This window comes from Pseudophryne corroboree, chromosome 11 (assembly GCF_028390025.1).
Source record: "Pseudophryne corroboree isolate aPseCor3 chromosome 11, aPseCor3.hap2, whole genome shotgun sequence".
NCBI classification, from domain to species: Eukaryota; Metazoa; Chordata; class Amphibia; order Anura; family Myobatrachidae; genus Pseudophryne; species Pseudophryne corroboree.
Genome location: NC_086454.1, coordinates 320,523,037 through 320,549,584, shown reverse-complemented (window position 1 = coordinate 320,549,584; position 26,548 = coordinate 320,523,037). Strand labels below are relative to the sequence as shown.

Here is a 26,548-nt window from a genome sequence, read left to right as displayed (position 1 = left end):
TCCTCTCCACGAAGGGAACTAGACGCATAGCATCTAGTTTCCCTTCGTGGAGAGGACCTTTTGCTGTGCGGTGCGCGATGACGTCATCGCGCACCGCTCAGCATTCAAGCGGCGCTAGCAATGTACAGGGGGCGTAACTGACCACGCCACCTGTAGTAGGTCACGCCCCTTTTCCTGCCCGGGGCGCAGAGCGCCCTTGAACCGGCCCTGGCAGAGGGCAACCTATAAATGCACTGGGATGTATTTCTATGATATCACTGAGGCTCCTAATGAATTGAGAGGCCCCACTTCCATTAATAGTAACACCACCCCAATACGGGTGCATACACTGGCTGTAAATAACAGGAAAACCTTAGGGTGAGTCCATCACACACTAAAACCAGGAATACCATCACTTCCCAAACTGTATGTTAGAATCTTATTATGGCTCATTATATTTCTCATATGTCAGTGATAGGGAATATCCGATCTGTACAGATGGAATACTTATATATGTATCTATCTCAATATCCCTTTCCTTTCTCTTCAGTCCTGAAACGTCTAGACCAGTGGTTTCCAAACTTTTTTGAATCACGGCACCCTAGAATATCAGAATTTTTTTCACGGAACCCCTAGGCCAAAAATTTCTTATTGAGAAATTTAGAAAGAAATATTACATTAAGTAGATCGCGTTTATATGTCATCCTTAGGGTCAGTTGTGTGGTGAGGGACAAGATTTGCTTCTGTTTGGCCACATACTTTATGACTGGCAGCCACCAGCACTGGTTTTGCCTATTATATTGACCATGAATAATTTGAATTGGTCCTGGACCACCAACCCAGGGCACCCCTGCAAGTGTCCCGAGGCACCCCAGGGAGCCACGGCACACAGTTTGGGAACCTCTGGGCTAGACTATTATATTAATAGAGACTGGTGTGGAATGAGCAGTTATTATATAGCGCCAGCATATTCCATAGAGTTTCGCAATATGTGACAAGCACAGAACAGTAAACCAAGACTATTAACAGTCAGACAAAGCAGTAAGAGGGTGCTGCCCACACACTTTATAGCTGGGATATCCATAATTCTTGCTCATTCCAAGACAACAATACTAAAACTGGTGACATTATCTTCCTGCTAGATAACACGATCCACAGTACTTTGGGTTTTTAGATGAGAGGTATGCATACTGTGGCTCTCCAGTGGAACCAGAAGACCCAGCAGGCTCTGTCTCGACACTTTCATGCCCACTGGTTTAGAATATTGCTTGGGACCGGTCTATTTCCATTCTGTTTCGTGATCATCTAAATACAGATTATCACACATTTGTATCATATCATGAAACTGTTCTTCAGGCTTGGACAACTTGCAGCTCACTAGATTGACCTGCTGGGACTTGTAGTTGTACACCAGTTACTGAGCCATAGACATCCTGCCTCCAATACTGCAAAAATATCACTTTGGTTAAGCTTAGTCAGGTGAAGACCCCAAACAACATTAAGGGAATAAACAGATGCAAAAAGTATAAAAATTGCAGAATGTATCTCAAAGCTGTAGATAGGATTGTGCAACTATCACAGCACAAATGTTTATCACCTTTATGTACATTATAAATCTGTTTCATAATATAACAATCCCCTACCGATAACTACATATATATTCTGTTGGTCCTCAAACTCTTTATTTAAACTAATATATACTAACGAATAGTTATTTATTTTTATTTTTCTCTCCCTGTTAAATGGAAAAGACACAGGGGGTAATTCCAAGTTGATCGCAGCAGGAAATTTTTTAGCAGTTGGGCAAAACCATGTGCACTGCAGGGGAGGCAGATATAACATGTTCAGACAGAGTTAGATTTGGGTGGGTTATTTTATTTCTGTGCAGGGTAAATACTGGCTGCTTGATTTTTACACTGCAAATTAGATTGCAGATTGAACACACCACACCCAAATCTAACTCTCTCTGCACATGTTACATCTGCCTCCCCTGCAGTGCACATGGTTTTGCTGCTAACAAATTTCCTGCTGCGATCAACTTGGAATTACCCCCACAGAACACGTAAGTCTACATATCAATGGATAGATTTATGTAAAGTACAATTCGGGATAAAATTGAGAACATTACAATACTTTCCATGTAGTAATAATATTACACTACAGGAGGATGGAGGAGCAACAGTGACACCTGAACGTTTCTGCCAGAAGCAAAACACCATTTTTTTAATGGAACTATTCTTCAAGCTTAAGCAACCTGTGTCTCACTAGATAGACCTGCTGGGACTTGTAGTTCCACACAAGCTACATACCACCTAACACTGACATAGTCACCCAATAATTAAATGAACCAGCAGCAAGAGCCAGGGTCCATGTGGGTACTGCAGCAGTGATGATATAATCTGTATCTTTCTGTCTGATACATTGTAACAGATACAGTTATAGTTATACAGAGAGTCAGTGATAGATGTACAGAGTTGTACAGTGATTTAGATAGATAGATAGATAGATAGATAGATAGATAGATAGATAGATAGATAGATAGATATCACTGTACATACAGTGATATATACAGATATACAGTGATAGGTGTACAGACACACATAGTGATATATACAGAGATACAGTGATAGATGTACAGAGACTCATAGTGATATATACAGAGATACAGTGATAGATGTACAGAGACACATAGTGATATATACAGAGATACAGTGATAGATGTACAGAGACTCATAGTGATATATACAGATATACAGTAATAGATGTACAGAGACACAGTGATATATACAGAGATACAGTGATAAATGTACAGACACATAGTGATATATACAGAGATACAGTGATAAATGTACAGAGACACATAGTGATATATACAGAGATACATTGATAGATGTACAGAGGCACATAGTGATATATACAGAGATACAGTGATAGATGTACAGAGGCACATAGTGATATATACAGAGCTACAGTGATAAATGTACAGAGGCACATAGTGATATATACAGAGCTACAGTGATAAATGTACAGAGACACATAGTGATATATACAGAGATACATTGATAGATGTACAGAGGCACATAGTGATATATACAGAGATACAGTGATAGATGTACATGGGCACATAGTGATATATACAGAGATACAGTGATAGATGTACAGACACATAGTGATATATACAGAGATACAGTGATAGATGTACAGAGACACATAGTGATATATTCAGAGATACAGTGATAGATGTACAGAGGCACATAGTGATATATACAGAGATACAGTGATAGATGTACAGAGGCACATAGTGATATATTCAGAGATACAGTGATAGATGTACAGAGGCACATAGTGATATATACAGAGCTACAGTGATAGATGTACAGAGGCACATAGTGATATATTCAGAGATACAGTGATAGATGTACAGACACATCACAGTGATATGTACAGAGATGCAGTGATACACTACAGTGATGCAGACACAGTGATACATAGTAACAGTGACACTGTATATACAGGGATAGAGACTCCAGGCTGCCCTGTAGTGAATGTAGTGTAGTGCAATGTGCATTATTACCTCCGTCACTGCTGTCCTCTATCCTGCACGCTGAATGGAGACCTCTGACACCCAACTACCATGTAATACAGTCAGAGCCCGCCCACCCCTTGACTCCCACAACCTAATGGGCGGAGTTACCCGCGGGTGGGCGGGACTACAGCGCAGCTCCTTTCTTTTAAGTGCAGGCTTTTCCGAGAAACGCGGGGCGAACGCGGCCGGGCTGCTCCTCTCCCTCCCACGGTTACCCCGAGCCGGAGCCTAAGTTCCCAGAGAAGGAAACCGTAATATATGTGTTTACAGGAAAGCCAAAGGTGTCCAGTTATCATCAGGTGAAAGCCCTACATCTCCTGTCTGGTGACAGAGGCCGGAATATGGTGTCACAGCACAGCATGGTTTACAGATCATATAATGGACTTTACGCAGCAGCAGCCTATGGTATCATAGCACAGCATAGTTTTACAGTGTGCAGCCTATGGAATCATGGCACAGCATGGTTTTACAGTGCAGCCTATGGTATCATGGCACAGCATGGTTTTACAGTGCAGCCTATGGTATCATGGCACAGCATGGTTTTACAGTGCAGCCTATGGTATCATGGCACAGCATGGTTTTACAGTGCAGCCTATGGTATCATAGCACAGCATGGTCTACAGATCATATAATGGACTTTACACAGCAGCAGCAGCCTATGGTATCATAGTACAGCATGGTTTTACAGTGCAGCCTATGGTATCATAGCACAGCATGGTTTTATAGTGCAGCCTATGGTATCATGGCACAGCGTGGTTTTACAGTGCAGCCTATGGTATCATAGCACAGCATGGTTTTACAGTGCAGTCTATGGTATCATAGCACAGCATGGTTTACAGATCATATAATGGACTTTATGCAGCAGCTTATGGTATAGCACAGCATGGTTTACAGATCATATAATGGACTTTATGCAGCAGCTTATGGTGTCACAGCACAGCATGGTTTACAGATCATATAATGGACTTTACGCAGCAGCAGCCTATGGTATCATAGCACAGCATGGTTTTACAGTGCAGCCTATGGTATCATAGCACAGCATGGTTTTATAGTGCAGCCTATGGTATCATGGCACAGCATGGTTTTATAGTGCAGCCTATGGTATCATGGCACAGCATGGTTTTACAGTGCAGCCTATGGTATCATGACACAGCATGGTTTTACAGTGCAGCCTATGGTATCATAGCACAGCATGGTTTTATAGTGCAGCCTATGGTATCATGGCACAGCATGGTTTTATAGTGCAGCCTATGGTATCATGGCACAGCATGGTTTTACAGTGCAGCCTATGGTATCATGACACAGCATGGTTTTACAGTGCAGCCTATGGTATCAACACAGCATGGTTTTACAGTGCAGTCTATGGTATCAGCACAGCATGGTTTACAGATCATATAATGGACTTTATGCAGCAACTTATGGTATCATAGCACAGCATGGTTTACAGATCATATAATGGACTTTATGCAGCAGCTTATGGTGTCACAGCACAGCATGGTTTACAGATCATATAATGGACTTTACGCAGCAGCAGCCTATGGTATCATAGCACAGCATGGTTTTACAGTGCAGCCTATGCAGTGGTGGGATTCAGCCGGTTCGCACTGGTTCCATAGAACCGATACCTAATATTAGGTACAGTTCTGAGAACCGTTTGCTAATGAGCACTGCCAGGGCTATATTTGCACCGGAAGCCCTCTATCCTAGCCTGAGCTGCCGCCCGCACACCAGCCCGCCAGCACAGACCGGTGACCGCAACAGGGCCGAGCGTCATTGTTTGTGTACCACTGCAGAGTTCCTCTGCGCCCGGCCCTGTCCTGCTGACTCCTCCTCTCCCTGGAGTCCTGACATGCGCAGTAAGCATGTCCAGACGCTGAGAGAGGGTGGACCGGGCGCGGAGGAACTCTGCAGTGCTACACAGACACTAGGCCCTGTTGCGGTCTGTGCGGGGGGGCGGGTGTGCGGATGGCAGCTCAGCTTAAGCAGGGGTGACAGAGGGCTCCACCACTGGTTCCGGAATGCCCGTTCCTATGAGGCACCATTTTCAGGAGCGGAGCGGTCACTCGCCTATCACCACCCACCACCAGCGTGCAGCTGCATCGAGGAATCAAGTGCAGGACCTGTCCTGTGGTAAGGGCGACTGGCTGGGGGTATGTATGTAGTCCCTCTTTTCATCTACTTTTGTGTACCTCTTTTATTGTTCTTATTTGAGTATTAAATACGTGAATTATTAAACTACCTTTAGGTATGTCTTTTGGTATACTTAAAATGGTCATTAGGACATAGAACCGGTTGTTAATTTATTTGAATCCCACCACTGAGCCTATGGTATCATAGCACAGCATGGTCTACAGATCATATAATGGACTTTATGCAGCAGCTTATGGTGTCACAGCACAGCATGGTTTACAGATCATATAATGGACTTTACGCAGCAGCAGCCTATGGTATCAGCACAGCATGGTTTTACAGTGCAGCCTATGGTATCATAGCACAGCATGGTTTTATAGTGCAGCCTATGGTATCATGGCACAGCATGGTTCTATAGTGCAGCCTATGGTATCATGGCACAGCATGGTTCTATAGTGCAGCCTATGGTATCATGGCACAGCATGGTTTTACAGTGCAGCCTATGGTATCATGACACAGCATGGTTTTACAGTGCAGCCTATGGTATCATAGCACAGCATGGTTTTACAGTGCAGTCTATGGTATCAGCACAGCATGGTTTACAGATCATATAATGGACTTTATGCAGCAGCTTATGGTATCATAGCACAGCATGGTTTACAGATCATATAATGGACTTTATGCAGCAGCTTATGGTGTCACAGCACAGCATGGTTTACAGATCATATAATGGACTTTACGCAGCAGCAGCAGCCTATGGTATCATAGCACAGCATGGTTTTACAGTGCAGCCTATGGTATCATGGCACAGCATGGTTTTACAGTGCAGCCTATGGTATCATGGCACAGCATGGTTTTACAGTGCAGCCTATGGTATCATGGCACAGCATGGTTTTACAGTGCAGCCTATGGTATCATGGCACAGCATGGTTTTACAGTGCAGCCTATGGTATCATGGCACAGCATGGTTTTACAGTGCAGCCTATGGTATCATGGCACAGCATGGTTTTACAGTGCAGCCTATGGTATCATAGCACAGCATGGTCTACAGATCATATAATGGACTTTACACAGCAGCAGCAGCCTATGGTATCAGTACAGCATGGTTTTACAGTGCAGCCTATGGTATAGCACAGCATGGTTTTATAGTGCAGCCTATGGTATCATGGCACAGCATGGTTTTACAGTGCAGCCTATGGTATCATGGCACAGCATGGTTTTACAGTGCAGCCTATGGTATCATGATACAGCATGGTTTTACAGTGCAGCCTATGGTATCATAGCACAGCATGGTTTTACAGTGCAGTCTATGGTATCATAGCACAGCATGGTTTACAGATCATATAATGGACTTTATGCAGCAGCTTATGGTATCATAGCACAGCATGGTTTACAGATCATATAATGGACTTTATGCAGCAGCTTATGGTATCATAGCACAGCATGGTTTTACAGTGCAGCCTATGGTATCATAGCACAGCATGGTTTTACAGTGCAGCCTATGGTTTCACATAATTGTTTTTCATAGCAGCCTATATTATTACAGCACAGCATGGTTACTATACTGGGCAGCGTACAGTATCAGAGTAACACATGGTTTTACAGATCATATACAGGACATTAAAAGTAGGCTAAGACATCACAGGACGGGTTGCAGGTATATGACCGCCGCTCACAATACCAGCTCCTAATTCCTGCTCACAATCCCGATGGCCGGTACGCCGACCGACAGGGACTATTCCCACTCGTTGTCCACGACTATGGTGGCCAATCCCGGGATTTAGGGCCAAAAACGTCCGGGATTGGAAGCTTCAATCCCGGGGATTGAGGGATCAGCGTTGAGCGTCCACAGGATGATCAGACGCTGCCCGGCTTCCTTCTTCCGGCTCCCCAGCGCAGCGTGAGAGGTCACGCTGCGCCGTCACACGCCACCAGGAGAGAGCGGAGGATGTTTCCCACCCGCCCATCCCCGGTATATGGTGAGTTATGTGTGCGGGGCGGGGCAAGGGGGTGGCCACATAGCTAAAAGCCAATCCCGGGAATCCTGGGATTGGCCATTTTTCAATCCCGATCCCCCGTGATTGAAAAAATGGCCCAGGATTGGCTTCCGTATCCACGACACCCGTAGAGTGAGAATAGAACATGTGGCGAGCGGGCCAATTAAAAATAAAAGTACTAGTTAAACAGAAATACCTGGAACCGTGTTATTTGCTAAGAATCAGTTCTGCTGCACTAACAAGCCGCTTTATAAAGATACTATATGCTACAACAGCACTGTGAGGAATATATCTTTAAAGGCATTTTAATACCATACATATGCAGCCTCTGTGATTAATCGGTTATATATATGTATGTATGTATGTATGTGTGTGTGTGTGAATATACCAAGTAAAAGGAATATTTTTTATAGAACAAGTCCTGTGTTGTTTATATTGTGGAATGATCAAAGCACCTGATTATAATTAGGAGTATAAGAGTGGTTGTGGGGGGAACCGCAAAGGTTGGAAAAATGTAGTGCATATATGATAATCATCGTCTGAAAAAAACTGATTAATATTAATGAAATTGCTTCATAGTTAGGTAACCATACATCCAGGGACTTGTTATTGTCTGTAAGGTGTATATTGGGTGACCATCAGTGGTGTTTATCATAGCCTTGGGCTATATACTGTCTATTTTAATATATAAATTCGCACTTACTGGCAACATTGGAACTAATTAATAGGATATCATAAAAAATTGTCATGATCTTAGCAGATTTGTATAATATATACCAGTCTGTCTGAAATTGAGTGCTCCCCAACAAGAGTCTACTGTTTTCTGCTCTTTTTGTGTTTACTATAATTAGGAGAATACAAGCGCAGTGGAACATTTTTGAATAAACAAACACTAAAGGTGGGTACACACTGGTCGACTTATTGCGGGTCCGTCGGCCAGTGTGTACGGGCGATATGTCTGTGAACTCCGTCGATATATTGGCGCATCACTGTGTGTGTGCCGGCGACCAGCCGGCCGCCCGCCCGTACACATGCTGCGGCAGCCAGCGGTGATTGACGCCCGCCCGCCCAGTTCATGACGTCAGTCCCCGACAGATCGGGCAATGGCCCTCATTTCGAGTTGTTCGCTCGCTAGCCGCTTTTCGCAGCAGTGCACACGCTAAGCCGCCGCCCTCTGGGAGTGAATCTTAGCTTAGAAGAATTGCGTACGAAGTTTTCGCAATATTGCGAAAAGATTTTTCTGTGCAGTTTCTGAATAGCTCGAGACTTACTCTTCCAGTGCGATCAGTTCAGTGCTTGTCGTTCCTGGTTTGACGTCACAAACACACCCAGCGTTCGCCCAGACACTCCCCCGTTTCTTCAGCCACTCCCGCGTTTTTCCCAGAAACGGCAGCGTTTTTTCAAACACTCCCATAAAACGGCCAGTTTCCGCCCAGAAACACCCACTTCCTGTCAATCACACTCCTATCACCAGAACGAAGAAAAAACCTCGTAATGCCGTGAGTAAAATACCAAACTTCTTAGCAAATTTACTTGGCGCAGTCGCAGTGCGAACATTGTGCATGTGCAATTAGCGGAAAATCGCTGCGATGCGAAGAAAATTACCGAGCGAACAACTCGGAATGAGGGCCAATGTGTACGCACAGCACACTGCCCAATCCGTACATAGATATATCTGCAGATATCTATCAGTGTGTACCCACCTTAACAACAGAAGAACAACATTAATTTCAGCACACATTATTGCGGATAATAATTCTCACGTTCCATCCTAATGCTGACCATACACTAGGACGATATATTGTACGAATACACGATTTGGACGCCTCGTACGATGCATCGTGTGCACATCGTACATTATTTGGCTGCCATTACGATGTGATGCGTGGTCCCGCGGGTCGAACGTCGCATCCTCTGATCATATGTGCAGCCCACATTATTTGTCGCAGTCATATGCACAAAGGTGGTCATTCCGAGTTGATCGCTCGCTAGCAGTTTTTTGCAGCCGTGCAAACGCTATGCCGCCTCCCACTGTTAGTGTATTTTAGCTTAGCAGAAGTGCGAACGAAAGGATCGCAGAGCGGCGGCAAACTTTTTTTGTGCAGTTTTAGAGTAGCTCAATACCTACTCAGCACTTGCGATCACTTCAGACTGTTCAGTTCCTGTTTTGACATCACGAACACGCCCTGCGTTCGGCCAGCCACGCCTGCATTTTTCTTGGCACGCCTGCGTTTTTACGAACACTCCCTGAAAACAGTCAGTTGACACCCAGAAACGCCCTCTTCCTGTCAATCACTCTGCGGCCAGCAGTGCGACTGAAAAGCTTCGGACTACATAATTCATTGCAGTAGTACGACGCGCGTGCGCATTGCGCCGCATATGCATGTGCAGAAGTTCCTTTTTTTGCCTCATCGCTGCAGTGCGAACGAATGCAGCTAGCGATCAACTCGGAATGACCACCAAAGTACCATGTTTTAATGCACATACAATGCATCGTTTGATCTTCGTAATTTTGAGGGATATTTCCCTGGTTTTCTTTTTTTTTAATCGATCGTTTAACGACCCGTTGTTAGCACATCGTGTGTCATAAAACACCAAATCGTGAGGCCAGGACTGCCGAGGAGTTCAAGGGAAATCGTGACACGACTGGTCGTCCTGATGTATGGCCAGCATTAGTAGTTGATCTGTGTCTCAAGCATTTATGCTATAATACTATAATGTGTTATTGATTATTTTCTATGTCCACATCTGTTGTCAGCAGCATTAGGGTGTATAGAACACACTGCCTTATACCCCTTTCACACTGACATAGCTGTGTCGCACCTGGGAATATGTACAAGGGTGCTTCCCAGGTGCGACCCGGCATGAGACCCCTTTCAGACTTGCGGCCCGACCCGGCATATTGCTGGGTTGGTGACGTCGCCGGTGGCGCTTGGAGATCATTATCTCCAAGCTCCGCCTCCTCCTATGCAGAGAACGGGTGCCGGGTCGCCTTGACCCGGCTTACCCGTTCACACTGCACAGCATCCCTGGACGATTCCGGATTCAACCCAGGTCAAGACCTGGGATGAAATGCCGGAATGCTCGTCCCGGGATATTCTTTCAGTACCCTTTCCAACTGAGCAAATTCCCGGATTTATGCGCGTTCATGTGCAGTAACCCGGGAAATATTTGTCAGTATGAAACGGGTATTATTAGTACACTAGTCTGATCTCTGTCTGTTATATCCCGTTATTAATTTCGCTTTCCAGGACTCCCTCACTGGAATGTTACCAGCGTCATTCTCCTAACACCCCTATGATGTCATCACTGTCACAAAACCACAGACAATCAGAAACTTTTTTTTTTTTTTGTGGGTTTTCAATACACTTTCAAAATTTGCAGGTGACTGATATAACTGATTTAATCTCCATCTCATTGTGTTTCCTATTGCTTATTGTTACCGCAGCTTTCTCTTTTCCACTGGTTTCCAGCTTGCTTCAGAATTAAAGGGGGTAATTCAGATCTGATTGCAGCAGCAAATTTATTAGCTAATGGGCAAAACCATGGGGGTCATTCCGAGTTGTTCGCTCGTTATTTTTCTTCGCATCGCAGCGATTTTCCGCTAACTGCGCATGCGCAATGTTCGCACTGCGACTGCGCCAAGTAAATTTGCTATGCAGTTAGGTATTTTACTCACGGCATTACGAGGTTTTTTCTTCGTTCTGGTGATCGTAATGTGATTGACAGGAAGTGGGTGTTTCTGGGCGGAAACAGGCCGTTTTATGGGTGTGTGCGGAAAAACGCTGCAGTTTCTGGGAAAAACGCGGGAGCGGCTGGAGAAACGGAGGAGTGTCTGGGCGAACGCTGGGTGTGTTTGTGACGTCAAACCAGGAACGAAACTGACTGAACTGATCGCAGATGGCGAGTAAGTCTGGAGCTACTCAGAAACTGCTAAGAAGTGTCTATTCGCAATTCTGCTAATCTTTCGTTCGCAATTTTGATAAGCTAAGATTCACTCCCAGTAGGCGGCGGCTTAGCGTGTGCAAAGCTGCTAAAAGCAGCTTGCGAGCGAACAACTCGGAATGACCCCCCATGTGCAGTGCAGGTGTGGCAGATGTAACAGAGGTGCAGAGAGAGTTAGATTTGGGTGGGTTATTTTGTTTCTGTGCAGGGTAAATACTGGCTGCTTTATTTTTGCACTGCAAATTATATTTCAGTTTGAGCACACCACACCCAAATCTAATCTCTCTCTGCACATGTTACATCTGCCCCTCCTGCAGTGCACATGGTTTTGCCCATTAGCTAACAAATATGTCGATCAGATCTGGATTAGGCCCAAAGGGGGTGATTCAGACCTGATCGCACGCTAGCATTTTTTGCAGCGCTGCTATCAGGTCAGAACTGCGCATGTGTATGCACCGCAATGCGCAGGCGTGTTTCACGGGTACAAAGCGGATCGATGCTGTTCGATGGGTTTTACGAAGAATCCATTCGCACAGCCGATCGCAAGGAGATTGACAGGAAGAAGGTGTTTGTGGGAGGCAACTGACCGTTTTCAGGTAGTGGTTGGAAAAATGCAGACGTGTCCAAACGTTTGCAGGGTGGGTGCCTGACGTCAATTCCAGCCCCGGACAGGCTGATGTGATCGCAGCGGCTGAGTAAGTCCTGGGCTACTCAGAAACTGCAAAAGATCTTTTTGTACCGCTCGGCTGCACATGCGTTCGCACACTTGCACAGCTAAAATACACTCCCCTGTAGGCGGCGACTATCTGATCGTAGCGCTGCAAAAAACTTTCTAGCGAGTGATCAGGTCTGAATTAGGCTCAAAGTCATATACAACAACCAGTTCCCGTATGCACCCATAGGGTTAGGTAGATAAATAAATCTGCATGTATTAGGAAAACACAGAACGGCTCTGATATATGTTTCTATTTACATGTAAAGATTGGTCCTTTGCACTAATATTGGACAATGCATTAAATAATGCTCAGATAATTTAATGCTATAGAGACAATGGGGCCTGATTCAGAGATGTATGCAGTGCTGAAGCTGGACATAGTGGAGCCATTGTTTTGCTACTGCGCATGTGTCTAAGCCGCACTGTGCATGCATCCGATTGCGTCCGTACAGGGTTGCAGATCTCAGGTGCACGCAGAGGGAAGTGTATTGTGGGTGTGGTATTGAAAGTCGAAGTCGACAGTAACTAGGTCGACAATGTCTAGGTCGACCACTATTGGTCGACAGTAACTAGGTCGACAGGGTGTCTAGGTCGACCGGGTCTTTAGGTCGACATGTTCTATGTCGACAGATCAAAAGGTCGACATGAGTTTTTAATGTTATTTTGGTGTCGTTTTCTTCGTAGAGTGACCGGGAACCCCAATTAGTGCACCGCGTCCCCTCGCATGGCTCGCTTCACTCGCCATGCTTCGGGCATGGTGCCTTCGCTCCCCTAGGCACAGATTACCGTTCCAATCGTAGTCCACGTGGATATCGTTAATTATGAAAAGGTTAAAAAAAAGAAAAAAAAAATGTGAAAAACTCATGTCGACCTTTTGACCTGTCGACCTAGAACATGTTGACCTAAAGACCCTGTCGACCTAGACACCCTGTCGACCTAGTTACTGTCGACCAATAGTGGTCGACCAAGACATCGTCGACCTAGTTACTGTCGACTTTCAGTCCGGATCCCGTGTATTGTATATGTAGTGGGCATTCCTGGGCAGTGACTGGGAGGCCTTAGCGCATGCACTAAGATAGCCCATCTTATGCGCGTGTTATTAAAGTGTTGCGGTCGTGTCTTCAAAAATGGTTACACAGACGCACCGCTGCTCACACAGGAGGCCATGCATGCGCAGGGAATCTGCCCCTGCTGCCATAATGCTGGTGCAAGTTCCAATGGTGCGACAGATGGTGGCACCTAAGGACACACCGATTGGTATTACAGCGCTGACAGTGGGCATCTCAGTCCTGGCACAGCCGGGCGCAGGGATGGGCACAAGGGAAGGACTTTATATCAGCATTTGTGTAAAGTCACAGACGTCTGACCACCAATAGACGCAGCTTCAGGCACGTCTGCATCTACTTCTACATTAGGCCAAATGTCTATTCTTTATCACTCCATTAAATCTGTTTTAAATTCTGAGAGTTATAGTTATTTATAGTGCAATATATGCCAAGCTGACCAGCTCGCACCAAATTCTTCTCCATCTGTATAATACTGTACTTACTCAAGGAAACAGAAATGCAATTCTAAATTAACAAGGTTATTCATATGGGATCTATTCAATTTGGCGGCTGTCGGGATCCCCTCGTTCAGGACACTGACGCCAGAATCCCGAAAGCCGACAATGGCGCCAGCCGGAATCCCGGCAAAACAGGACTATTCTCCATTCATGGGTGTCCACGACACCCATAGAGTGGGAATAGAACCTGTGGCGAGCACAGAGAGCTTCCGAGCCCGCAAGGGGACTCCTTGCTCTCGCCCCACTGCTGGCATTCTCATACCCTCCAGCTGCACCTTTTTGGCAGGGTACAGTTCCTTTTTTTTATGGTCTGTACTGATTTCTGGCTCTCCAAACTTCCATTGAAAGTATAGGAAAAGGGGCGTCCCCTTTACCTGTGGCCACGCCCCTTTTCCTCATATGTGCCGATTGTCATGTTTAAAATGTTGGAGGGTATGTGTTCTGGCGGGGTGGGATGCCGCTGTTGGGATATGGACAGCCAGCGTCCCGCCCGCTGGTAAACCATACTGATTCCATTTATATTACTCAGATGAACAGTGTGATCTACATTATTGCTAAAGGTCAGTGTGGGTGATAATTCTTGTGCATTTGTGTTCACAACCTTATGACCCCTCGATTATGATTTAAAGGTTGTGGTGAGTACTAATGTGATATCGCCATAAAGTGGGTTCGTACCTGAAGGTCTGTCGTTTTCGTGGTCGGCCGTATCCACTCTTCAACGATGTCGAGGCCAGCGACTATTCTTGTACATCACCTGTAAGGCTGGGACAGAAGGACCAGGAGGACCCGGGAAGGACAACCCAAACACACTATACCCAAGGACCACTACACATGGAGACGGTGACAACCATTTATTGCATTGAAGATATAAGTCACCGCTATAACTCAATTCTCAATAAACGTAGTTGCATAGGTTGAACATCACTACAATATCCTGCTTCTTTCCCTGTCTATAACAGTGGGGGTCATTCCGAGTTGTTCGCTCGCAAGCTGCTTTTAGCAGCTTTGCACACGCTAAGCCGCCGCCTACTGGGAGTGAATCTTAGCTTATCCAAATTGCGAACGAAAGATTCGCAATATTGCGAAAAGACTTCTCTGTGCAGTTTCTGAGTAGCTCGAGACTTACTCTGCCAGTGCGATCAGTTCAGTGCTTGTCGTTCCTGGTTTGACGTCACAAACACACCCAGCGTTCGCCCAGACACTGCTCCGTTTCTCCAGCCACTCCCGCGTTTTTCCCAGAAACGGTAGCGTTTTTTCACACACTCCCATAAAACGGCCAGTTTCCGCCCAGAAACACCCACTTCCTGTCAATCACATTACGATCACCAGAACGAAGAAAAAACCTCGTAATGCCGTGAGTAAAATACCTAACTGCATAGCAAATTTACTTGGCGCAGTCGCACTGCGGACATTGCGCATGCGCATTAGCGACTAATCGCTCCGTTGCGGGAAAAAAATAACGAGCGAACAACTCGGAATGACCCCCAGTGTTCACAGTTTAGATATCTCAAAAGCATAACTACAGCTGGATCAAACAATTGTATACATTACATGTACGAACAATCATTTGGTATGTAATAATAGCTTAGAGCAAGGAATGTCCTGACAGTAATTCTGTTGCACTTCTTAAACTATCCATAGGATGGCGCTACACGCCGGGCACTAATGTTCAGTTCCTGCGCCCAGTGGGCGACTGTGGTCAGTGTCCCTTTAGCAGAGTACTTGCACCCTGACAGAGGACTCCTGGGAAGCCGTCAGTGGACGCAAGCAGGGCCGAAACTAGGGGGGGGCTAGGGGTCACGCGCCCCGGGCGCTGGGCTGTAGGGGGCGCTAATGAGCCCAGTTCTGGTGCAGCGATTTCTTCCACTGGCTCCCCGACAGCAAGTGACCTGCTGTCAGGTGCCAGCAGCACTAGAGGCTCCCAGCGCTTCCTGGATGCGGACCACGAACACATCGCGCGTGTGACGTCATGACGTCGCGCGTGCACAGGACGTCACGCGCGCACACGGCTACAGAGACGATGGAGGTGGAGGCGGGAGTCTGGCAGCCGCACACTGTCAAACCGTACCAGAAAAGAAGGTGCGTACTGGCAGAGCACAGTGGCAGCACTGGGGCTAACAGGCCAAGCCCCTGGCAACAATACATAACAGAGCACTGATAGAGGAGGAGGGGGGAGCCTATTAAATATATAGTATATACACTGTGAGTGACTGACTCCTCAATGTAAATTTTGGGAAACCAGTATCCCAAATTTTTATATATATATATATATATATATATATGTGTGTCTGTATATTATGTATATATAAATATATGTATCCGCACTCAGGGTCTTTTGAAGTGTTACAAGTATAGTATCAGGTGTCACATCAAACAAGCAATGTTCCGGGGCCCGTAGCCTCTCCTTAGCCCCTTTGGGCTACGGCCCCGTAACATTGGCTTATTTGATGTGACACCTGACAATATACACATATGTATATGTATATATACAGTATATATATATATATATATATTGATAAAGCTAAATATTTATCTTATATAAAACCCTTTATGAGGTCTAAGAACAATGTACGCTATTTACGTATGAAGTACCGTAAGGGTACGCTCGTTGCGTAACAATCGCTTAGCCGTGGTCGAGACGCTCAAGCGTCACGTTCGCTCATGGCCAAGAGATCACAGGCAGGCACGCTATTGGCTGCTGACTAACGTAATGGTTCACTATAGCGTAACGGGCGCTGTATCGGGAGCGGGCTGCTCGAGCGATACAGACGCTCACGAGAATACGCTGTTGGTATCGGCACACTTATAGGTGAGCGACTACCGTAATGCTACGCTATCAGCGTAGCGGACGCTCGAGATCACGAGGAGATCACGAGCGGTGCAGACGCTCACAATGTTAAACCTTTATATCTAAACCATAAACAATGTAATATGCTGTAAAACCTTAGTGTAGAGATAGGGTGTAGATGCAACACAGTGTAACCTTATTAACTTGAAAGCTGTTTGAGCGTCACCGACGCTCTGAGAATACTTAACACTATAAGAAATACACAGATACCGTGCTTAGGGTCCAACGCCTAATATATATATTATGAATGTTATACTTGCAAAAGAATTAATACAATACAAGTCATACACTACAATATAACATAGACTACCTAACCAGATAACTACACAGGAAATATAATACAATACTATTACGTTTAAGAGACTACGAGAGAAAGAGGAGAAGAGAGAGAGAGAGAGATATGGCCCATAACCACAAGAAAGACAATATGATTGCGGAGAAAACTTACGCACAAAGGAAACGATCGCATGCGCCTCTGGACATCCAGCTCCCGATTTTCAGCAATGATAACCGTTGAAGAGTGAGTGCTGGATGTGATCGGCTTGTCTATTTATGCCCCACACACAATACAATTCAATGGTCCCTACAATCTCATTGTTCATTGGACACAGGAATTCCTCCTCGCATTATAACAAAAGGTCATAGGTTGATTCATACAGGTGGGCCGTGACTATTTCCAACAGCTCAGGTGGGAGGGAAACTGGGTTTCCCGCCGCATGGATAAGTAAGTGCAAATACAGTAAATGTTCATAAACTTCTTATGTCCATAACTATTCGCACGAGCGATTAATCCGCTTCAAACCAACACCGGAATATTGCTAATTAAAAACTCTTCCGATGGATACTAAACACCACTGTATTACTCCTGTCTGACCCTTCGTATCAAACAAAGGGGGATTTCTCTGTTCATGAACATTCTACATTAACCAAACTTTCAGAATCTATCAAAGGGACCATGATCTACAAAATACATTATATAGTGAAAATATGTAACGATTGAGTCGCACGCTACGAACACATGAACTCTACCGTAAATGCACATACCGCGCGCCCGCGGGTGCCCGCAACAGCGAGTATGCGCACGCACGGGAGAGCGCACGCATGCGCAGCGCAGACCTGTGTGAGGTGCAAATATGGCAGTGTGCATCGTGATATTTTTCTGACTTTTGACAGTCCACCCTTTGGCAGTCAACAATAACTGCCACTTCCTAAAACATTTCAAAAAGAGAAAAATATATGTCAGGGGTTAATACATTTACATGGTTGGGTAGGGGAGGAGAGGAGAAGGTAGGAAAAGGGTATGACCTAGTGAGATAGCAGAAGCATGTGTGTATGAATCCGTGCTTGGGGGTCATGTATCATCGTGCCGTACATGTTTTAAATCAAGCTTCGAGGTATTGCGAAGTATACATTTGAATTCCTTCTTATCCCGTGGTACGGGTCTGTGGATGGGCTGTCAAACTTTACCGAGCTCTTTTCGGATTTTGGTTGCAACAAAATGGGGAGCACATTTTAGTTGATGATACATGAATGGGGGAATATGTGATTGCTGATATTTGTGCCTGTATTCCCTATACTATGTGTGTGCTTTACCTGAAGGTTGTAGAGATGAAGAAAAGACATAATTACGGTAAATGCGGTGGTATTCTATGTCAGGTAAATGAACATTTGTCGGTTGAAGTCTTGTTCGGTGTCTGTTGAATGCAGTCTTCTTTGTGCTTTTGCCCATAAGGTGCGAGCAAAAGCTTTGTCAATGTCCATAGATTTACAAAAGTGTTGGGCTAGCGTAATTTTAAAATTTCTAGGGAAACTGGGGATCTATGGCAAAGTTCATCAAAAATCTGTGTATCAGGTTGTCAAAACTTCTTCTTTAATCCATCCGTTGTCTGTATATCGGCTCATCAAATTCCTCGTCCAAGTGGGTCTTTTTACCTTGGAGAAAAACGGAAACACAGGTGAAAGAAACGGACCGTATAATCGCATTTTCATTACATCATTGTTTCTACCGTCGGGTCATAAATCAAATCCATGGGAATTACAGTTTCCTCACTCCTTAAACTCATCACCCTGGTACTTCGTTTACACTTCGTTAAAGCCTGACCGCATCTAAATATCAAGCCAATCGTTATGATAACACCTAAGATACATAGGAGAAACTTCCCTACATCCATTATGATTCCTTGAGCCCATTCTCCTAAACCGGAGAACCAATTTCGCGGGTTCAACCATGACACCCAACCAGTCAGCTCATTACTCACAGCAGCAAGGGTGAGATTGTGTCTCCTGCGAAATTCCCACTTCAGTTGGAGAATATCGTCCATCTTTTGGTCTATGACCTCGACCGGGTCCTCGGTACTATTTGTAATACATGTGCAACATTTCACGCCGTACTGCGTTGCCAGTGTGACACAATATCCGCCTGTTACTGCCGTGAGATAATTGAGAATCATTCTATGCTGAACTAGTTCTGTTTTATAAGCTTGAAGTTCTCTTCCAGTATACCTAAACGTGTCATCATACATTTCTGTGATATTGTCTAACAAATTTGCGAGTGCAGATATGTATTTATAATTCAACACTCCTCTGGCGGTGCGAGTGATGTCTAACGCGATTAGAAACTGAATCCCGGTGGATTCATGGATCATGTCAGAGGCCGGATGCTCTGTTCTTTCTATCAGGTGCCGTTTAACTACGTGCTCGTAATGGGTGTGAGTATAAGGAGCTTGGGCAACACCGTGTATATCTTTCATTTTGGCATGTGATACAGTCATTACTTCAGGCAGTACTTTTCCAATATAACACAATCCTTCAGAGTTTGGGGCAAGCCACTTATACGCCTTCCTCCCGCATATGAAATATGCATCATCGGGGAGAACATATGGGACGGAGTAGGACATAACCATATTACACATCTTCCATGTGAAATCTCCTAACCCTAATTCTCCCATCTGTCTAGTACACGTATCAGCTTGTACGATATGTGCACAGTATCCTGGTGATACCTCTCCAACTCTCGTAATCCTACTTCCTAGGGTATACCTATATCGGAAAGATTTTCCTCTACTGGCTATGTGGCGTATAAGCTCTGTATCTGTCGGCATTCTATCTGCTCTATATGAAAAGGTCATGGTTTGGTTACTCCATGACACTTCCCAATTTCCCGGCTTTCGGGGATTGGAAATGTTAAAACATATTAGGGATCTATCCACATGATATTGGTGGAGCTTCAAACTAGGAGGACTAGAGATATTAAACCTCCTGTCCACCGGCCTCCCACCACTTAGCTCAAGTACCTCCCCTATCGTTAAAGGAAATGGTACTAGTCCTGATTTGCTATGACCTTGAGGTACTTGAGAGCATACCCAACAATCTGTTTGATTTAACACACTACCCACTAAGGAGTGATAGTCACTCAAGGGATGCCGGTCCATGTGGATATTAAAACTGGATTGGCATTTCTTGATGCACCCATCCTCAACTACGTTGTCACAGAGCCTACAGATACAGTTTTCTTCAGCTAACAATCCTTCACAATTCCTTCTATGGTCAATGCTATCGGATCGTTTTCTGATACTCGCCTTTGCTTGTTGATTATGTTGTTCTCGGAAAACTACGCCTCCATCTCTGTCATCAGAACCCATTCCAGAACCTCTCTCGACCTCCATGGTACTCTCGCCGGAACAGACTGCTCTGGTCAACATCATGGTCAACAGGAAAATCCGGATCACAGTCTCTTGGGGCAAGTCCATCTTATAGGAGGAAACGAAGAAGAATGAGAAGGGGGAAAAATAATTTGAGGGAGGGGGGATGGGAAGTGGAGAAAAACAATAAAAGGGAACAGGGAATCGACAACTGCTTTTGATCTTGTGATTTTCAATGCTCAGGTGCCGCCTCAGTCCTCCTGGAACAGACACTCCAGTGATACAACTTCCTCTACCGTCTGTTCCTTATCACGGGACCTCTCTGGATCAGCAACCTTCTTACAGTGGGACGAATGAACCCAAGTCTCTCTCTCGGCAACCTTCAGTGCTGTAGTGCTAGTCAATAAGACTTGGTATGGTCCTTCCCATCTGTCAATAAGGCAACCTGAGCGTAGAAAATTCCGTATCATTACATAATCCCCAGGTTCAATGTCATGACAATTACTATCTGGTAAATCAGGAATTACTAACTTCAAATTATCATTTTGATTCCTTAGCTGTTTACTCATATTAACCAGGTACTTTACAGTCACTTCATTGTTACACTTCAAATCATCCTGAGGGTTAATCATAACATGCGGTTGTCGACCAAACAAGATTTCAAAGGGAGACAGATTAAGAGGGGACCTGGGAGTGGTTCTGATGCTGTACAGTACAATGGGTAAAGCTTCTGGCCATGTCAATCCTGTTTCTGCCATAACTTTGCTCAGTTTATTTTTAATAGTGCTGTTCACTCTTTCTACCTTCGCACTCGCCTGTGGACGGTATGGAGTGTGCAGCTTGCTATCAATTCCCATCAACTTACACATTCCTTGAAAGACATCACCTGTAAAATGGGTACCCCTATCACTTTCAATTATTCTAGGGATACCATATCTACATACAAATTCCTGCACAATTTTCTTAGCAGTAAACATAGCGGTATTTGTAGCCGCAGGAAATGCTTCGACCCAATTTGAGAACACATCTATACAAACAAGTACATATTTCAAATTTCGACAAGGGGGTAATTGAATGAAGTCAATCTGTATTACCTGGAAAGGGCCGCCTGCAGGTGGGATATGGGATGGTTCTGTTGGTATTGCCTTTCCGATGTTCTTTCTCAAACAGGTAAGGCATGACATTGCTCTCTTACCTGCATGAGATGAAAATCCTGGGGCGCACCAATATGCTCTTACCAATTTGCACATTCCTTCCTTGCCCAGATGAGTCAGCCCGTGAGCTGCCTCAGCTAAACATGGAAGATATGCTCTGGGGGCCACCGGTTTACCTTGTCCATCTGTCCAGAGTCCTGAGGACTCCTGGCCATATCCCTTTGCCTTCCAGACTGCCTTTTCCTGTGTGGAACACAAATTTTGCATCTCACACAACTTCTGTGTGTTGATGGTATTAAATACCATCAGTTGTGTGGTGTCAGTCTGTCTGGGGGTACCAGCTGCTAACTTAGCTGCTTCGTCTGCTCGGCTGTTACCAAGTGATACTGGGTCCTGGCTATATGTGTGTGCTTTACACTTGATAACAGCCACTCTGTCGGGTTCCTGTATCGCTGTTAGAAGCCTTTTGATGTGAGCTGCATGCGCTACCGGTGTACCAGCTGCTGTCATGAAATTTCTGAGGCGCCATAGGGCTCCGAAATCATGGACTACCCCGAATGCGTATCTAGAATCGGTGTAGATATTGGCTGATTTGCCCTTAGCCAATTCACATGCTCTGGTTAGGGCGACCAGTTCAGCAACCTGGGCTGAGTGAGGTGGGCCTAGCGGTTCCGCTTCTATGGTGCCTTGGTCATCTACGACTGCGTATCCGGTACACAAGTCTCCCGAGTCTGACTGTCTGTGACAACTACCGTCTGTGTAGAAAGTTAGATCTACATCTTCCAGTGGATTGTCACTGATGTCAGGCCTTGCGGTAAAATTTTGGGTAAAATATTCTATACAATCATGTGTGTCCTCCTTTGTGTTAAATTCTCCTTCCCCACCACTCTCATCCTCCACCCTTTGTGCCTGTCCAGGCACACCTGGGAGATATGTTGCAGGGTTTAATGCACTGCATCTCCTTATGGTGATGTTTACGGGGGCCATTAGTGCCAATTCCCATTTTGTAAACCGCGCTGATGAGACGTGCCTGGTTTGGGCAGAATTTAGCAAGGCTGACACTGCATGTGGTGTATGAATTGTGAGGTTGTGACCTAGCACTACATCTTCGCTTTTCATTACTAGCAATGCTATCGCAGCAACGCTTCGCAAGCATGTGGGGAGGGATCGCGCTACCGTGTCTAGCTGAGCGCTGTAGTATGCTACTGGCCTGCTGGCATCACCGTGCTTTTGGGTTAAGACGCCTGCCGCGCAACCAGCACTTTCTGTTCCGTACAGCTCAAAGGGTTTCCCATAGTCTGGCATACCTAATGCTGGTGCCTGCGTTAGGCACTGTTTAAGTCTCTCAAATGCCATCTCGGACTCGTCTGTATGCGAAATCCGATCAGGTTTGTTTGAGGAGACCATCTCCTGCAAAGGTAACGCTAGAATGGAAAACCCTGGGATCCAGTTACGGCAATACCCACACATTCCTAAAAATGTTCTGATCTGTTGCTGGGTTTGTGGCAGAGTCATGTCTCTAATTGCTTGAATTCTATCAGCGGTCAGGTGTCTCAGTCCTTGTGTTAGACAGTGTCCCAAATATTTTACCTTAGTTTGGCATAATTGCAACTTGTCTTTGGAAACCTTGTGTCCTGTGTCTGAAAGATGAAACAGGAGCTGTTTCGTATCCTTCAGGGATGCTTCCAATGAATCAGAACACAGTAGTAGATCATCCACGTACTGTATTAATACTGATCCACTCTCTGGTTGGAAAGACTGTAAACAATCATGCAAAGCCTGGGAAAAGATACTTGGACTGTCTATGAAACCTTGTGGTAATCGAGTCCATGTGTATTGGACTCCTCTGTATGTGAATGCAAACAAATATTGACTGTCAGGGTGCAGAGGTACCGAAAAGAAAGCGGAGCAGAGGTCAATAACAGTGAAAAATTTCGCAGTGGGAGGGATTTGCATAAGGATGACAGCTGGATTTGGCACTACGGGGAACTGACTCTCAACTATTTTGTTAATCCCCCTTAGATCCTGCACTAGCCGGTAACCCCTCCCCCCACTCTTTTTAACAGGGAAGATGGGACTATTGGCAGTGCTGGACGTTCTTACCAGAATGCCCTGTTGTAGCAAGCGCTCTATTACGGGATACACTCCTAACACCACCTCTGGCTTCAGAGGGTACTGTGGGATTTTTGGATCTATCCTACTATCTTTTACTTGTACAACTACCGGAGCTACGTTTGCCATTAATCCAGTGTCCTGTCCATCTTTAGTCCAAAGTGACTCTGGTATCTGGGATGTCATTTCCTCTACTTGGGATGGAGTCCTATTTGTCATAATGGTATGTGACATTAATTTTGACGGGGAGTCTAACATGTCTCGCACTTCCTGAGCGTGATTCTCAGGTATGTCCAAGAATACACCTTCAGGAGTGCAATAAATGATGCACCCCATTTTGCACAATAAGTCTCTTCCCAGGAGATTAGTCGGTGCCGATGCAGCCAGCAAAAAGGAATGCTTGGTATGTAACGGCCCTACTGTAATCTCGGCTGGTTTGCTAACAGGGTAGTGCTGGACTACTCCTGTTACTCCTATGGCTGGAATTGTCTTACCAGTGGTTCTCATGCCCACTGTCGAATTTATCACTGATTTGGCCGCCCCTGTGTCTACAAGAAAGTTTAATGATTTACCAGCTACATTGATTGCGATTTCAGGTTCACTCCCAAGACTTGCAATCAATTTTACTGGCTGCAGATTACAGGTATGGCCACACCCCTATTGGGTATGGTGACCTCCCTGAATCCCGCTGGCAGCAACTGCTTGTGAAGGGGTTAAATGGGAACTACCAGTGGCTTGCCATTCTCTGTTCGGGGGGTATCTTTTTGTTTCCCCTGTATGTGGCTCATAACTCCGTCTCTGCGGACCCTGCTCCCAATGTCGTGTGTCGTGTCGTTGTCTAGGGGGTTGATATGAGTTTTGTGAATTTTTCACTCTACAGTCTCGTGCCATGTGTCCCTGTCTATGACAAGAAAAACAAGTTACCACATTTGACTTACCCACAGGGTTTGGTGATTTATACAAAGGCTGCCTTGTGGTCAGGGCCTGTATACTTACGGCCATTAACTTATCACCTTGTGACTCCCTGTGTCGGGTGATATTCCGGTCGTGATCAATAGCAGCCTCTCTCAAAGTAGCCACCGACAGACCTCGCCAACATGGTTGCGTGGTCTGCACTCTTGTCTTTAATGTCTCTTTTAAACCATCCATTAGTACAGATACTGCTACTTCTCGATGGTTTATGTTTGTTTTAATGTCCTCTATACCTGTGTACTTTGCCATTTCTAGTAATGCCCTGTGAAAATATTCTGCAGCAGTTTCTGACTCTTTCTGTCTAATGGAGAAAATCTTGTTCCACTTAACTACCGCTGGGAAATACTCCTTCAACTGTAAACTTATTCTTTTTACGTTATCTTTGTTGTACACATCTGTAAGAGGTACATCCTGATCTAATCCACAGTCAGCTAAAAATTGAGCTGCGTCGACATTTGAGGGTAAACATGCCCTCAGCAATACCTGCCAGTCTTTGTTATTGGGCTCTAAAGTGTTTCCTAGGTCTCTGATGTATTTCTGGCTGGCAACTAAGTCTTTCCTAGGGTCAGGGAACTCAGACACTATGGTTCTTAATTCCATTCGGGAAAATGGGCTGTACATGGCAATGTTCCTAACAGGAGTGATTCCTGTCGTGTCAGTTTTCCCATTTGGCACTGCTATTACCCTAACAGGATTAAGTCTACTAACATCACTCTGTGTAGGTTCTACAGCCTGTGGTGAAATGGTTTCAGCATAGTGTATGGTGCCGTACTTACCTGTAGATACGACCTCACCTATCCCTCCGCTAGGGGCTTTTGTTACTAATCTCGTGGGTGGAGCCGTGCCTACTGTTGTCTCTGCTATGGTGGCTGCTAGAAAGAGCGCCGATATTGTTGCCGATTCGTCTTCTTGATCACACTCCTGGGGAAAGTTCAAAACAGGGTACAACTTGCACGGGTTAATACTTGCATTGGTTAACTTATTAACATTTACACAGTTGCTAAGTGTTTGTTTGTTACACCCTAATGCGTCATTCTCCGCAACCAATTTCTCTCCCGATATGTATGGTGGCGGCGGGGCTGTCGCTATCAATTTCTTGATAGGATTAGATCCCGCCGCCAGAGCCAATCCTCTCTGTATTTCACCTTCCTGTTGCCATAACTGCAAATAATCATAATGTTGGATTCGTCTCTTTGATGATTTAATGAGACATATCCTCCTCCTTAAATTTTGCAACACTTCTGGGCTAAAGCTACCTACTCTTGGGAATTTCTCCCCGTCATGCACTGTCATTCTCTCCCATTCATCACATAAAACCTCTGTATGTGAACCATATTTTTCACACATTACGTACCTTGCCGACCCGACTGGTCGGTTTACTGAATCAACCCGAACCGAGGTTGATCGCCCCCTTCCTGAACAATTGGCCCCCATAACTTGCAGGCGTTGCTTTCACCACCTCTGACCTTATTTCAGGGTCTTCAGCGAACCCTTACAAAAACCAAAATGTTCACGATAGGCTGGCGGTGGCGGTTTACCGAGTACCCCACTCACTCGCCCACGCCGACCAATACGACCCACACACTGCCTTAGTGCTGGCGTACTCGACCCAGGGCCCCTATGAACCTCTATTTACTGGAACATGCGAGGGATATCCGCAGAACACTTACTCTTTCCAGTAACTATTGGTTGTTGGACAATTCCTGAGTGACCAGCGAACTTCCCTTTAAAAAAAATAAAAAATTACACAAATCACATCAGAGTGTACAAATAGTTTTACGACCGGGTTTGTACACAAATGGTACTGGTCAGATTAACTAATGTACACAATTACGTGCGGTACAATCGTTCAGCACATAAGCAACTAATCTTATGTGCTGGGCGACCAGTGGAATCGAAAATTTC

The 26,548-nt window shown here is 45.2% G+C and overlaps 1 protein-coding gene across 1 annotated transcript in view; it reads right to left on the bottom strand.

The window, feature by feature from the left end:
- IRF8 (interferon regulatory factor 8) overlaps positions 1-3,607 on the bottom strand; it is a 47,089-nt gene extending 43,482 nt beyond the window's left edge. The window contains exon 1 of the mRNA XM_063945688.1: positions 3,554-3,607. The gene's annotated coding sequence lies outside the window, so the exon portion shown is untranslated. The remainder of the gene's footprint in view (positions 1-3,553) is intronic.
- Between the last annotated feature and the right edge of the window lie 22,941 nt (positions 3,608-26,548).